Raw genomic sequence first — 16,816 nt, forward strand, 5'->3', positions numbered from 1 at the left:
CATTATCCCAGCCTGAAATGACACACAAAACAGCATCCCGAGCCTTCCAAGTTCATTATGAAAGAGATGAAAAATAACATCTTTAGAATTATCATTTTTTAAATTGGCCTAATGAAATCATGTATGCTCCCCTCCCCTATGAGCTGGCTTGCTAATGATTCCTGCTTGCATTTGCCCTTGAAAATTGAAAAGACCTGCTATTGAATATAGAAAGAAACCCTCCAAAAGTTAAATCAGAATACTCTGGTTCCTCTTTGCTTAGCAGTTATGTATTGGTGTCTCTTTGTGGCTTTAGTTTGCATTTCCCTGATGACTGAAGATATTGAGCATCTCTTTATGTGCGTACTTGTCATTTGCATATCTTCTTCAGTGAAGCCTCTATTCAAATGTTTGCCCATATTGTATTAGGTTGGGTGCCTTCTTATTGATTTATAAGAGTTGTTTTGTACATCCCAGATACTTTCTTATTCTGTGGCTTGCCTTTTGTTTTCATAATATCTTTTAAAGAGCTTTGTTTTTAAAAAAATGCAGTCCAATTTACCCAGCTTTTTTCTTATGGTTCATCCTTTTTATGATACAAGCAATTAAGCTTACCCAATGGTCACAAATATTTTTCCTGTTTTATTTTAGAAGTTTTATAGTTTTATGCTTTACACTTATGATAATGAATAATGTTGATGTTTTTGTATATAGTATCAAGTAATTATCAAGATCATTTTTTCCCATTTCAAATGAATTTCCAGCTGATCCAGCACCATTCATTGCAGAGATTTTCCTTTGCCTTCTCTATCCCCTTAGCAATATTGTTATGAACTAATTGACTGTATATGTATGCTTTCTATTCTATTTCATTAATCTACACGTTTAACTTTTCACTAATGCCAATTACTATTGATCACCGAAGTTTGAAGTGTTAGCCAGGCCAAATTTGGAGCCTTTGACATCATGATCACTTCTCAACATCTGTTATGTATATAGGTTCTATTATTCTCATTCTCTTATCTAACTCTATTGGATCTTACACCAGCATGCCATCCTGGGCAGGATCTGTGATCTCTTCGCTTCAAATATTAAAATTTACCTCTCCAGTATTTCATTCCCTGAGAGCCCTGCTATGTACAAGGGGTAAGATTGACTGTGATGATGCTTGATAATGTTTATCCTTTTCTGTTGATATATTTAGACTTTTCGATTTAGGCTCTTTTAAAGGCAATACCTCAATGCAAAGATTGGTTTTCAGGGTGGTAACTTCAGACACCATAAGAAGTTTTCTACAATGAGGGGCACATTTTGAGATCATGTATACCCTGTGGCATCCCTTAAACCATTGTTCCACAAATGATGGCAATTGTACCATTAGTGATTTAAGAGAGGCATTTAGATCACATCCATACATTGTGTTTAAATATTCATAATTGTACATGTTTTTAATGATGTACTAAAAGTGCAGCCACCAAACATATAGTTTCACAGACATTATTGATTATCAAAAGTGTGATACATTCAAGAAAAAATAGAATCCATTTAAGGAAAAGTATAAATTAGATGATGATGATATATATATATACACCAAAATGATGTGAGTGTAATTTGCAAAAGGCTGAAGTTTAAGTGGTACAACCTGGTAGATAAGCAAGCAAAGATAAGGATAAGTCTCCAACTTTCCTTTTCTGGGGGACACCAAAATGCTATTGGCACTCCTTGTGCATTCCCTTTATCTGGCTAGTTCCCTCATTCCCCAGTTGCTGAGCACATAGGCTGCTAACAGCTCACTGCTGCCTGTTCTCCTGAGTATTTACATCCTTGTCTCGTGTTAAAAAAATTATCCATGACCCTTGCAGAGAACAGTAAGACATTCTTAAATTAGGATCATAATGGTATGGACCACTGCAGTAGGGTTTTGCAGTGACAGAGAGAGATGGGGTTCAACTGTGAATATGACAAGGGAAAATAGGAATTTATAGGAGCAGGGTGGGGGGTCAGTGAATGAAAAATTACTAAGAGAAGAAAAAATCAGAGTTGGGGAAGATTCTGGTTAAACAACCTGACAAGATTCTTGTTAAAGACCGGCCAGGGTGATTAGATATTACCTGGAAGATGGGGGAGAATGAGAAGGCTGATTGCATATTGAGAGTGATAAGATACCAAAGATGAGAAATTCTGGCTCAACTGACTTAGTAGGATTCTTGCTAAAATTGAACAATGCAGAAGCAAACCTAGAAAACCAAAAGTCAAGGGCTGGTTGAGGAAAGAATTCAGAAGAGCCTGACTAGAGTTTGGTCAAAGGGAGAATTTTTGTCTCCCTATCCCTCCCCATGGGATTCTCCTTCCCAAGACTGAGTAATTTTAGGTCTGAGTGTGGGTCAACAATGCTTGACCCATATTCGTACCTGACTTCTTACTCTGCCTCCCTCATCCCCCTATCAGTTTCACCTGAGAGCACTCCCTCAGGAAATCCCTTGCAAATGAATTCCTGTCTCGGGTTCTGCTTCTAGAGAATCTGTCCTAATAATTGCCCCATGGAACATGGAACTGGATGGATACCTTCTGAGTCTCTGTAAATAATCTGATCTACTTTACCTTTTTTCCTTCTCTCGTCAGTCATATATTAGAGCCAGTGGATGCTTTAAAGACTACTGTCCATAATGATAAGTACTAGTTGCTCCTTTTGTGCCATATCTAAGTTTACTTCTTCACCATCATTTTTTTCTTTTTCTAGACCAGCTCTCATAGGATAAATGTTTCTGGGTCTTTAATGGCATAAACCAATCCCTTTACTCTTTCTTCTTTCTTCTGAACCCTATATACAGCACATTGGTTTATCACTCATGAATACTCTTCCTGCATCATTAAATCACATGAAAAGAGGGTTCCCCCATGCCGGGCCCACTAAAGTTAAAGGAAAAGCTGCACTAAATGCCTTCTTATTTTTTAAGCTCGAGGCAGAAAGGGTTCCTTTTTTTTTTTTCTCATTACAGAAATTGTTTTCTTCCCGCCCTTAAATATATCTGGAGATTTCAAATCATGGAAGGAATTTAGCTATCATAACTGCTATAATATAAAGATAATTTAAATTCAAACTAAATTGGCTAAAAAATGATAGATAAAACAGCTTAGAAAAGTCTGTATCAGGCTCTAGTCCAAAAATCTTTATTTCCCTAAAATGGCTTATCTTCTACATCATTAAATTTTTATTCCTATCACTCCTGCGTTGTTTGACCTAGGGGAATCTTTTATTGCCTCATATTATGACTTTAAATTTTTAAAAAATTGTGTTGAGGTGTAATGTGAATGCAGTAGGATGCACAAATCTTAGGAGCGCCACCTGATGAAATTGTACTTACGCTTACCCTCCTGCAGTCATCACACAGATCAAGATGAAAGATATTCCAGTAGCATGAAAGCTTTCCTCATATTGCCTCACACTCAATACCTCCACGAGGTACCCATTATTCTGACTGCTGTTGCTATATATTTATTTACTTTTTCTTTTGATTCATATATATGGAATAATACAATAGATATGTTTTTACATCTGGCTTGTTTTCCTAAACATTGTGTCTATGAGCACTATTTATACTCCTGCCTTTATGTGCTGTCTGTTCTTTTATATTGCTGCTTACTATTCCACTCATGAATATATCGTGATATGATGACCCATTGTACTGTGTTCTATAAGCATATGAAAGATGCTCAGCATTATCAGCTGTCTTAGTCAGTTTTATGCTGCTGTATCATAGTACCTGATTTTTCATGAACAGTGTGTTAGGCTATCTTTTTGCATTGCTATAAAGAAATACTTGAGGCTGGGCAATTAAAAAAAAGGAGAGGTTTAATTGCCCTTCTCTTCTGAAGACTGTACAAGCACAGTCCCAACATCTGCTGGACTTCTGGTGAGGGCCTCAGGAAGCTTACACTCATGGCAGAAGGCAAAGGGGGAAGCTGGTGTATCACATGAGAGTAGGAGCAAGAGAGAAGGAGAAAGGAGAGGTCCCAGACTCTTTTAAAAACCAGATCTTGTGAACTAACTGAGTGGAACTCACTGATCACCAAGGGGATGCTGCTAAACCATGCATGAGGGATCTGTCTCCATGATCCAATCACCTCCCACCAGGCCCCACTTCCAACATCGGGGATTACATTTCAACATGAGATTTGGAGGGGATAAACATCCAAACCATATCAAACAGAAACTTACTGGCTAACAACTCTAGAGGCTGGGAAGTCCAAGACTAAGGGAACACATCTGGCAAGGGTTCCTCCTTGTTACATAATTCCATGATGAAAAGACAAAGAGAGGGCAAAAAGGGAAGGAGAGAGAAAAAGAGAGAGAGAGGAGAAGAAGGAGAAGGAGTTGGAGGTGGCAAGAGGAAAGGAAGGGATGGGCAAAAAGGAGCCAACCTCATCCTTTTACAAGAAATCCACTCCTATGATAAAAAACCCACTTCTGTTATGACAGTATTAACTTGTTCATGAGGTTAGAGCCCTCATGGCCTAACCTCTTAAAAGTCCTGCCTCTTAATAGTGTTAAAATAATTAAATTCCAACATGAGTTTAAGAAGAAACAGATATTCAAACTACAGCATTATTCATCATGGAAACTTAGTCAAAACAAAAATTTGATCCTACTTTGCCCACATTAGAATAGCTAGAATGAAAAAGAAAGAATACACATGTTGGCTAGGATGTGGAAAAATGAGAACATTCATATATTAGTGGTAGGGATGCAAAATGATGCAGCTGCATTGGAAAACAACCTGGCAGTTCCTCGTATATTAAGCATAGACCTACTATATGACTCAGCATTTCCACTGCTAGTTATACCTAAGAGAAAGGCAAACATATGTCTATAAAACCTGTATCTGAATGTTTAGAGTGGCATGAATTACAGTAGTAAAAATTGGAAACGACCCAAATATGCATCAACTGATTAATGGATATGCAAAATGTGGTGTATCCATACAGTGGAATATTATCTGTCCATAAAAAAAAATGGCAGTATATTTCTTCATGTTACAACATGGATGAACCTGGAAAACACGTTAAGTGAAAACAAAATCACAAGAGACCCCATTGTAATGATTTTATGTATATAAAATATCCGTAATAGACAAATTTATAGAGACAGAAAGTAGATTAGTGGTGCATAAAGCTGGTGGATTTGGCGGCGGGGGTGGGGAGGGGCCAAGGGAAGTGGCTGCTAATGATACAGGTTTTTTAGGGAGGTGATGAAAATGTTCTAAAATTGATTGTGGTGATAGTTGCACAACTGTGTGAATATAATATTAAGTTAGTGCAAACATAATTGTGTTTTTTGCATTTACTTTTAAAGGCAAAAATTGCAATTATGTTTGCACCAACCTAATAAATCCCATTGAATTATATACTTTAAATGAGTGGATGTATAGTATGTGAGTTATACCTCAATAGGGCTTGCATTATGTTTATACTGGACAAGATTGCTTTACCTTACTCTTTCATTTTTCTCTTCTAGGTCTATGATACAACTGGAATCGATGTTTTGTGCAGGATATAAGTTAAGACTCAGATGAATTGTTTTCCATGTGGATATCTAATTGTCACAGAACCATTTATTGAACAGATAGTCATTTTCCCATCACATTACAATGGCACCTTTACTGTAAAATGACATTTTTTGTTGTTTTTGGGGGTATGTTCCAGAGTTTCCTAACAAAATATCTTCCTTTTAAAAGTTTTTCATTTTCCCCAATATATGGACTTCCTTCCTCTGCAATAACATTGTACATCCATTTTAAATGAAATTTTCATTATGTTGAGTCATCATTGAAATTGACTGCAAACACTGCTGGCCAAGTATAAATGGTATTTGTTTTCTTTAAAGTTTGGTTATATATATAAAAAGGCTTTAAAAACATAAGCACCCTTGGGTCTAGTAATTTCTCTTCCAATGTCTATACTAAGGAATTTGGAGATACATTTTAGTACAAAGATGTTTATTACAGTGTTACTTGTTTTTATAAAGGTGTTCTAAAACTCTAGGTTTGCAGAGTAGGAAATAACAGAACAGATTATAATGTATTCCATAAAAACAGTTTTCAAATAATATTTAATAATTTGAAATATTTGAAATATGAAAGTAAATGGATAGACAATATAAAATATTTATATATTAGATCCCAGTTTTATCCATCTGTCTATATGAGAGAGAAGTATTACATTTGAATGAAGACAGAAATAAATTAAATGCCCTAACATTGGATATCTCTGAGTGGGTTTGTGAGTAATATTTACTTTCTTCCTTGTATCTCTCTTCTTAAAATTCTATAATATATTTCATCTAAAATGGGTGCACAATATCACTATGGAGGAAGGAAGTACATAATATTGATGAATGTTCATTTTTTAACCACACTGAATCCAGCCTTACCACCAATGAGTTCGGTAATCTCAACTATATTTCCTATTGTCTCTAATGGTCAAACTCTCAAGTATAAAATGTGAATGGTCACTGCTCTTCTGTGTCATTATAAGGATAAAATGAGATTGTATAAGCAAATCTTTTAACAAAATTGAACATGTTATAAGAACTCAGTAAATAATTGTTATGTATTATAAATTTTAATCTTTTTCCTATAGTTGAACATTTAATTATTTCCTCTTTTTTACTTCTAGAAAGAATGGTAATACATATTCATTCCCAAAAATCTTTGGTTATATCTTAGAGTATTTTTACAGGCTCAAGTTCCCAAAGTTGCACAAAATTATGTGCATTGACATATGTTTTTAAATTGGATTTCAGAAAAATTGTATCAATTTATCTACTTCTGTCATTATGATGTAAGAAGGCCTATCCCAATAAACCTTTATTAGCAGGTTAGGAAAAAACCACACGTCAGCTGATTTGAGCTTGAATTTCTTTGATTACTGGAGAATTTGCACTATTTACTTAAAATGTATTAGCCAGTAATACTTCATTTTTTTGTGAATTGTTTGTTTTTGTCCTTTGCCTTTAAAACAATGTATTTCTGTAAATACACATTTTTAAATATCTTTGGCTAGTTTGTATAATTTATATGATTTTCAATCTTAACTTATGAAATCAAATATCATTTACATTAATTTCTGTAATTAATTTTTCAAAAGATGATTTCATGTATAAAGAGTTACACAAATAATATATAGCCATTATATTAAAAATCAGATAATTCAAAAAATATAAAATATTTTCAAAATCACTCCATATTTATTACTCAAAAGTAATCATTGTCAATATTTAAGCATATTATTTCAGGTATATATGTAGATATGCATGTATATTATTTCAGATATATATATGTATATAGGCATGTATATAATGATGAATAATAAAAAAATACAAATACTTTTTACAAAGATGGTATCTCACAGTAATGCTACACTTATTTAGACATAGTTAGAATTTACATCTAATGGGGGGGAAATTGCATTGAAATTAGAAGTATTGAACCTCAGATAAATGTTTCTTCACCACCTGACATTAATTACCAAAAAAAAATATGAAATTAACAAATTAAATTAGAGGCACTTTAAGACATTAGAGTAACTTTTTTTAACTTTGTGTTTCAAATTTAGATAGGCTCTATTGATTTCCTTCTCTGAATGATAAGGGAACTAGAATATTCTCTCCAAACTCCCCTATGACATCTGGTGTTTATGTATTATAAACACACATTTGATGTTTATTTATTATGTTTACATTGACAAAAATGTTATAATCAATATACTGGTTATTGTTTGATCTTGATTTTAAAGTTTAGAGGATTCAATGATCATTACCTTTACTTCTATGTTGAATTTTTCCTCCATTCTTGAATTTTAAACTTGGATTTATTTCTAGATTGGTTTGATTTTTTATATATATATAGGCAGGGTTTATGACTGCTGTGATCTCCAATCTTGCATGTTTGAACATGTAGCTATTATATGTGAATAAATATATAACGGGGAACAAATATTTCAAGCTGTATCTTCTATCCCTTAGAATTTTGTCCCATTGTATCCAATATCGAATACTGACATCGGACTAGTCTGCAATATCCTTTTGATGAGCATTTTGGTTTGTGTTGTGGTTTCTAATGTTGTGAATACTCTTATGTTTTTTTTGTTTTTTTTTTTTTTTTTTTTTTTTGCCTTGTTTCTTAGCCTATCCTTGAAATCTATGGTTGAATTTGAACTCCAAAGAAAATTTGTTGTCACCTGTGGTCTGGAATCACATCACCATAACTAATGGATACTTGGACGAGCCTTTCAGAAAAACAGTATTTAGGCCGGGCGCGGTGGCTCACACCTGTAATCCCAGCACTTTGGGAGGCCGAGGCGGGCGGATCACAAGGTCAGGAGATCGAGACCACGGTGAAACCCCGTCTCTACTAAAAATACAAAAAATTAGCCGGGCGCGGTCGGGGGCGCCTGTAGTCCCAGCTACTCAGGAGGCTGAGGCAGGAGAATGGCGTGAACCCAGGAGGCGGAGCTTGCAGGGAGCCGAGATCGCGCCACTGCACTCCAGCCTGGGCGACAGAGCGAGACTCTGTCTCAAAAAAAAAAAAAAGAAAAGAAAAGAAAAACAGTATTTAGAATACAGAATATTGGCTGGGCAGGGTAGCTTGCACCTATAGTCCCAGAACTTCAGGAACCCCAGACAAGAGGATCGTTTGAGCCCAGAAGCTGAAGACCAACTTGGGCAAAATGATGAGATCCTGTCACTATAAAAAATTTAACAATTAGCTGGGTGTGGTGGAAAGTGAGACCCAATCTCTAAAAACAAAAACAAAAAATACATAGTATCTCTATTTGACTCCAGACAGCACTATAGTGGCAAGTGTCAGGCAGTATTTTTATTGCTTCCCATCTTGTTCAAGATTTTGCAGTCTTAAAAAAGGTGGCTTTATAATATTATTCATGGTTTCTTTGAAGAAACAGTTTTCTCTATTTTTCCGTGATATTTTTTCTTTTTCTAATTGGGGCAAAGGAACAAAAGTTAGGGAATAGGCATTAGTTTATAAAAATTTTAAGAGGTAAGAATAAAAGTTTGTTCTACCATGTCTAATTTATATTTGTCTTGTGTGAGAAGTCAAAATTCAAAAATTAAATACTTTATGATATAAAACTTTATGTTTTACACATCAACATATGATATCTTTGATAGAAACATGAAAAATTAGTAGACAAAGGCTGGCTAAGTAGTTAAACATAAAGTGTTCAAATTAATCATAAATATTTTATATAGTAACTTACAAGATTGGATATTTTTTTCTCCAGTTTGGCTTCTCAAGATTCATACACATAACTGCTGTAGTTATATGAAACCAGCAAAACCCTGATATCAAAGCATGAGAAAAAAAATTAAATACTAATATACTTCATTAACCAGACATAAATATTCTTTAGAAAGATTTAGCAAATTGAATTCAGCAATATGTAAACCATAACCAAGTCAAAATTATCCAAGGAGTGTGAAGTTGATTTGGCATTTGAAAAGCAATGAATATAATGTGCTAAATTAATATAATAAAGGAAAAGTATGATCAGCTCAATAGATATTGAAAATCATTTCATGAAATTTTACACTAATGCTTAATAAGTGAATCCCTTAGCAAGTTAGGAATAGAATTTCTTCAACTTATAATTTAAAACAATGGCATTTTCATAATTTCAAAAATTAAATTCTAGAAATCTAATTAATGAATTACATGTAATATCTCCATGCTGAAAACGGTTAAAACATTGCTGTGAAAAATTAAAGAAGTCCTAAGTAAAATGAGAAATATACTAAGTTAGTGGACTGAATGACTCAAAATTTGTAGATATCAAATCTTCCTATATTAACTTATAGGTTCAACACAATCCCAACTAAAACTTCAGGAATCTTCCTTATGGAAACGATAAGCTGATTTTAAATAAATATGGAAATGTAAAAGATCTATAATACTGAAATAATTGTGAAGAATAAAATCAAGAATTAGACTACATGATTTTAAGACTTCCTAAAGATTGACAGTAATTTATACAGTGTGATTGTGGTGTAAAGATAGACAAGTATAACGTGGAATAAAATAGAAAGCTCAGAGATGGAACTCAGATATCTAGCAGCATAGTGGGAAAAAATATAATGTTGGAACATCATCTATTCTATGCATATTCACATGCATAGAATATTCTATGCATATTCACATAGAAAAAAACTTGACCATTATCATACACAAATATTAATTTGAAATAGCTCATAGACAAAAATAAGCAAAGATTTACTATAAAGTTATTAAAAAAAAGCACTAACCTAAAAAAAAGCAAATTCACAAATAAGATTTTATCAAAATTAAAATCACATGCTAATCAAAAATAACACCACTATAAAAATGGAAAGGCAAATCATAGACTTTGGCAATATGTGCAATATATATGTAACAAAAAAACTCATATCCTGAACGAAGAATTTCTACAAATCAATACTAACAGAAAGTGAACCCAACTAAAAGAGGTGAAACATTTGGACAGATACTACACAATAGATGGATAAAAGGCCACCAATCACATGAGAAAATGATCAACATCATTAATTATCAAAGAAATGCAAAATAATATCACAGGAGATATACTATACACACATGTCAAAATAATATAAAGACTGACATTCATCAGTGTTGACATGTGGAGAACCTGGAAATATGCATACATTGCTAGTGAAAGTATAAAGTGGTATAATCACTCTGAGAATTAGTTTGACAATCCAAATAAAATTAAAAATATATCTACTCCATGTCTTAGTTATTCCACTTTTAGGTAGATATTCAGGAGAAATAAATGTATGCATAGGAATATTCATAGCAACTTAATTCATAATAGTACAAAATACAGAATGTTTCATATGTCCATCAACAGGTGAACAGGCAAACTGTAGAAAGAGAGTATACTAAAACAACTTCAAAACAAGAAGCAACAAGCTACTGATGAAAGAAATGCTGTAGTTGAAAATGCTACATATATGTTAGAAGCCACATGCAAAAGAGTATACATACTTAGATGTCAGAATAGTGGCTGCTTCTGTAGAAGTGTAAGTGATTGACTAGAAAAGACAGGAGGAAATTTCTGGACTACTAGAAATATTCTAGACAACTTAATGGGAAAAAACTCTTTTAAACTGATGATGTTGGAACAATTGTATATTTATACAGAAAAAATACTTGACTATCATCATACACAAATATTAACTTGAAATGGATTGTAGACAAAAAATAAGCCAAGAATATCTTTATTTGGGTTATGATTACATTGCTGCACATATTTGCCAAAATCGTTTGAACTTTGTACTTTAGATGAGTTCATTTTCCTGTGTGAGTATTGTATCTCTCAATAAAGCAGATGAAAAAACAGAAGCAATATTTGCAATACACAAAATACTTAATTTTCTTTATTATATAAAACATTTATATAATGTTTTCCCTGCAATATCAATAACACGATATTAAGATAAGTGAAAAATATGAACAGGCATTTAACAAAATTAAATTTAAATAGTCTATAAATTTATGGAATTGCATATAACCTCATTTATTTTAAAAACATGCAAATTAAATAACCATGTAACCATACCTCTCAAAATGGCAAGAGTTGAACAGTGATAAAATGTAAATATTTGCCAATATGTACTATATGAGCATGTGGAGAAATCCTACTGTCATGCATTGTTTACAGGAATCTAAAATTGGTAGGCTTGGCACACCCTCATTGCAGTTCATTTAGCAGTATCTTTCAGATTTTTTAAAAGTCATGTTTAAAACAAAAATTCCACTTCTAGAGTTCTCCTAGATTTTCTCCCATAAAGAATCCAATGAAATATGAAAAAAATTTATTCCCCATCACTGGCTGTAGAAACAAACATTTGGGAGCAATAAAAATAATCATCTACAAAGAAGTAAGTAAATTATGGTATATTTCTAGACTTTGGAGGGACCACTATATGGTTTCTTAAAATGAAGTAAAACTGTTTTTGCTAATATGAAAATCTCTCCAAGACAGAGTGCTAAGTGAGAAAGAGGACAGTGTAACAATATGCTCCCGTCCAGGGAGATCACGTTAGGAAATACATGCAGATGACTCTTGTGGTTGGTCACTCTGGAGAGTAAAACTGGGTACTAGATTGGGTGAGTGGGAGCTCCAACATTTTATTCTATTTTAACTTTGTTTAAAATAGAGATATACAAATAGGGCTCGAGAACTGCTAATGAGATATTTTTACAATATTTTCAGAGGCAAAAAAGATAAAAAAACATCAAGAGCCAAAAAAGATAAAAAGCATCAAGAGGCAAGCTTGTTGTTTCAGAAGGCACTCTGATTTTTTTAACCAATTAACAGTAGTAATTTGGTTTCTAAGTTTTCCAACCTAATATTATCCACATTTTATATGTAAAAGAAAGCACTAAATACGAAGGAAGGGTTTATATGGCATTTTTATATATAACTAACAGATGCAGAAAGATTCTGTGGTAAAAGCCAAAAATGGTTACGAATTATTCCCCTCCCTGTTTCCTTGTCTTTTTGCAATATGATTCAGTAACTTCTCCCACCAAAATACGAAGTCTATTTCATTCTTTGAATCTGCAGTTGTCATGTGACTGATTTGGGCCAGTTGAATGAAACAAAAGTGATGGTATGATACTTACTGTAGGCTTCAAGCCCTCTTGCATGCTTGAATTCTCCTTATTGGAATCTTGCCGTGATACTAGGTGGACAAGCCCAAGATAACTGGTCAGATAATCATAGTCACATGGCCCACTTGCTCCCATTACTCCAGCTTTTAGACAACTAATCAAAGAGGTAGAGCCGCCTAGAAAAAACTGGCAGCTGACCATGAAATGCAGGCCTGCGCCCGTAAAGAACAAGAGAACCACCCAGATGTTTCTAGCCCAAATTGCTAATCCACAGAACTGAAAGTTAGTTAATATTTGTTGTTTTAAGTTACTAAGTTTTAAGACTCTTTAATGTGCAACAAAAGCTAACCTATACAAGATCTTTGGGGTCCATATTTTATCCAAGATTGTTTCTTTGTCCATTTGTTTCATTTGGTTTCATTTAGGCAACATAAAATGGGCACCTACAATGTGTCAAGCATTGAGTGAGGGTATATGATGCCATGCCTACTCTCAGAATGGCAGTCATTCGGTTGATACCTCATAGCTAAGAATAAAGAATCTGGAGCCAGACTGCCCCATCTCATGTCTACCTCTGCTGTGTAATTATGCAACTATCCAAGGTTTTGAGTGCTTCTAGTTCTTTATCAGTAAAATGAAAACAACAATAGCACATACATTCCTGGGCTGTCATGGGGATTAAATGAGTTAATAGTTATACTGAACTTGAAGCAGTGAAGGGTAATGAAATTTTAAAAAATTAATATCTAAAATTGGAAAAGTTTCCTTTTTTGCCTAAAATAACTAAACAATTGCTAGTAAGTATTGTCAAGATACACTTCATCTGAGGAGTCCCGTCCCCTGTTGCTGTGAGTATTGTTTGCTTCCAGATAACTGCTTTCCTCCTTCTACTGCGACCTTGGTCTAGAGGAGTTGTCTCACCGAGAAATATATGGGAGTTATGGGGTTACACTAAATTTCTGGGGACAATCTGTAGCTGATTGGTACGAGGGTTCAAAGGACCAGCCTCTTTGCCTCAGGGTACGACTTGGTCTCTGGTGCCCTTCATTCTCTATAGCTTCCTGTAGGATCCGACCGAGATGAAACCTCATCTGAACCACATCTTTGCTGAGTTTCTTCTCCTGTCCTATCCTACTTTCCGCCCTTCTCCTAAGAGCACTCTTCCAACTAATCACATGCATTTAAATCCCCATCTCAGACCCTGCTTCTAGGCAAGCTGGCCTAAAATAAGTATGAAATGTTATTTTCTGACCTTGCACCAGCAGCCTGCCAGGGAAGTTCAGAATGATTTAGCAAATCAAATTTGAACAGTGACAAGATAATAGGATACTAATTATAGCAGCTACCAGGAGAGGAGAGGCTCTTTGCAAGACCACCAGAAAGAAGAATGAAGTGCAATGCACATGCGGCTGCTTTGTCTCCCTTCTGTCTCTCTGAACATTAAGTTCTGCTACACACAGTGCCTGTCTTCTCAGATCACCACAGTGGGAAGGCTGAGCCTGTGGTGATTCTCAATGGACACTTGTTTGGCTTAAATTGGCAACACACTTCTTGATAGAGCACCATGATCTTCAGAGTGATGCTATTGCCCCTGCAGAGTCTTCTGGGTAGGTCTTTTGTATGTCAAAGATTGAATGACAGCAGGATACCTAGTCTTATTAGTTTCCCTGATTCAAGTCATTTTCCTCATTTATCAACCATTTATGGGTCACAAGTGCTGGAAGGAAGAAAACACGGAAAGACCACCCAATGTGAGATACTAGACAATCAGCAACCTTGTTCAAACAGGATCAGGTGTTTCATCGAGGAAAGATAGAGACCCACCTGGGAATTCTAGGACAGTACTTCTTACTCCAGTGTGTGTGACTAGAGAACCTCTCGTTAAAGTGTGTATTTGTGAGCTCTACCAATTTCCATGTTGAAGTCCATACCTGCTCCAGGGTACAGAGGAGGCCCATACAGCTACAGCCATGTTATCTCAATGCCCACCAAAATGGATGAAATAACACCAATGTGGCCTGGAACAATTAAAATCAACTTTAGATTTTAACTGACTAATTTAACTGAAGAATCTGTTCCAGTAGGTTTGGGTTGGGGGCCTGAAACTCTGAATCTTGAATGAACTGAGCACCCAGGTGATGCCACAATTTGAAGAGCAAGGCTCAAAGACAATCTTTTTCTGATCCTGGGTTTCTAATTTCCCTCTGGATCTCCTACCCACGGACATTTTTAAATAAGAATAGGCCAATTTGGCCAGGCACGGTGGCTCACGCCTGTAATCTCAGCACTTTGGGAGGCCAAGGTGGGCAGATCATGAGGTCAGAAATTCGAGACCAGCCTAACCAACATGGTGAAACCCCATCTCTATTAAAAATACAAAAATTAGCCAGTTGTGGTGGTGGGAGCCTGTAATCCCAGCTACTTGGGAGGCTGAGGCAGGAGAATCACTTGAAACTGGAAGGCAGAGGTTGCAGTGAGCCAGCCTGGGCAACAAAAGCAAAATTCCATCTCAAAAAAAAAAAATGCCAATTTATTCATGTATTGATTAGTTACTATGAATCATGCACTGCTCTAGGCACTGGGGAACTGTCAATGAATAAAACACTAGAAGTGCCTGTTTGCAGGGATTTTACATCCTACTGAGGAGATAGACAATACACAGGAAAATAGGAAGTATATACCTGGGGATGGAAATAAGGGCTATGTGTTAAAATAAGGCAGGGAAAGAATGGAGAGTGAGTGGGCAGGAAGGGTGATACGGTTCAGATAATTTTCCCCTCCAAGTCCCATGTTGAAATGAGATCCCCAATGTTTGAGGTAGAGCCGGGTGGACCTGCTATATGACCTATGTTTGGGTCATAGGGTGGATGCCTCATGAACAGCTTGGTGCCATTCCTGCGTAATGAGTGCATTCTTACCATTAGTTCCCAGATCCAATTGTTAAAAAGAGCCTGGCATCTCCTACTCTCTTCCTTCCTTCCTCTCACCATGTGAGACTCCCCTTCCTCTTTTCTTTCTGCCATGATTGGAAGATTCCTTAGGCCTTCACTAGAAACAGAGGCTGGTGCCATGCTCCTTGTACAGCCCACAGAACTGTGAGCCAAATAAGCTTCTTGTCTTTATAAATTACCCAGCCTCAGGTATTCCTTTATAGCAGTGCAAAATAGGCTGGGACAGAGGGGTGCTACTTTAAATAGTTTGGTTAAATAAGGAGTCTCTGATGAGGTGACATTTGAACAAAGGCTTATGGGACCTGAAGGAATAAACTATATTCCTGGGGGAAGACATTTCAAAGAGCACAAACAGTGTGTGCAAAGACCCCAAGGAAGGAGCAGAGCAAAGAAACAGCAGGGAGATCAGCCAGGCTGGACTGAAGTAAATGATGGGGAAGTGGAAGGAGTTGAACCCAGGTGGAAGATCACCAGATTCATAGGACCATAAAATTTTAGTTCAAGTGGATTGATGAGTTAGTAGAGGGTTTAGGACAGAGCAGGACATGATGTGACTTTCATTTTCAAAAAATTGCTCTGGCTTTTGAGTATAGACCATAAGGGAGAAAGGAGAGAGACAGTTACAGATCTATTGCTGTTGATGTTGATGTTGATGCAAACTCAGCTCCTTGCAGTGAAAGGCAGAAGTGGTGAGAGTCTAGATAAATCCTACAGCTGAGGAAGCAGGTTTTTTCTAATGGATTGAATGTGCAGAGTGAAAGTCAAGGATAACTCCAGGATCTGGATATAAGCACCTGAAAAAATGGACTTGCCATTACTGAAAAGACTCTAGGAGATACAGATTTGAAAGAAATATCCACAGTTTAATTTTTGCTATGTTCGCTTTAAGATGTCTTTTTACCTTTCAAAATGATGCACTTAACAGGCGGTTGGAATAATGAGCCTAGCAGAAAGTTGGGACTGGAGATGTAATTTTGGGAACCATTAAAAAGCAAAGGGACTGGATGAGATCAAATAAGGAATGAGTATGAACAGCAAAACTGTCCTTGGAATGAGCCCTGGAAGACTGCATTAGGGGTTGGTGAGATGAGGCAAAAGAGACAAGGAGACTGGGCAGGAATCGCCGAAGAGGTAGAATGAGACCTAAACAGGAGTGGCATCCCTGAGTGAAGAGAAGTAATGAAGAGACCTTGGTGG

General features: G+C 35.7%; 1 long non-coding RNA gene across 1 annotated transcript in view; it reads left to right on the forward strand.

The window, feature by feature from the left end:
* The window catches only part of LOC116270788, a 79,117-nt gene extending 72,735 nt beyond the window's left edge, over positions 1-6,382 (forward strand). Inside the window, exon 3 of the long non-coding RNA XR_004179016.1 lies at positions 5,495-6,382. This is a non-coding gene — a long non-coding RNA (uncharacterized LOC116270788). The remainder of the gene's footprint in view (positions 1-5,494) is intronic.
* Positions 6,383-16,816: the final 10,434 nt, after the last annotated feature.

The sequence above is a fragment of the Papio anubis genome, chromosome 16 (genome assembly GCF_008728515.1).
Source record: "Papio anubis isolate 15944 chromosome 16, Panubis1.0, whole genome shotgun sequence".
NCBI classification, from domain to species: domain Eukaryota; kingdom Metazoa; phylum Chordata; class Mammalia; order Primates; family Cercopithecidae; genus Papio; species Papio anubis.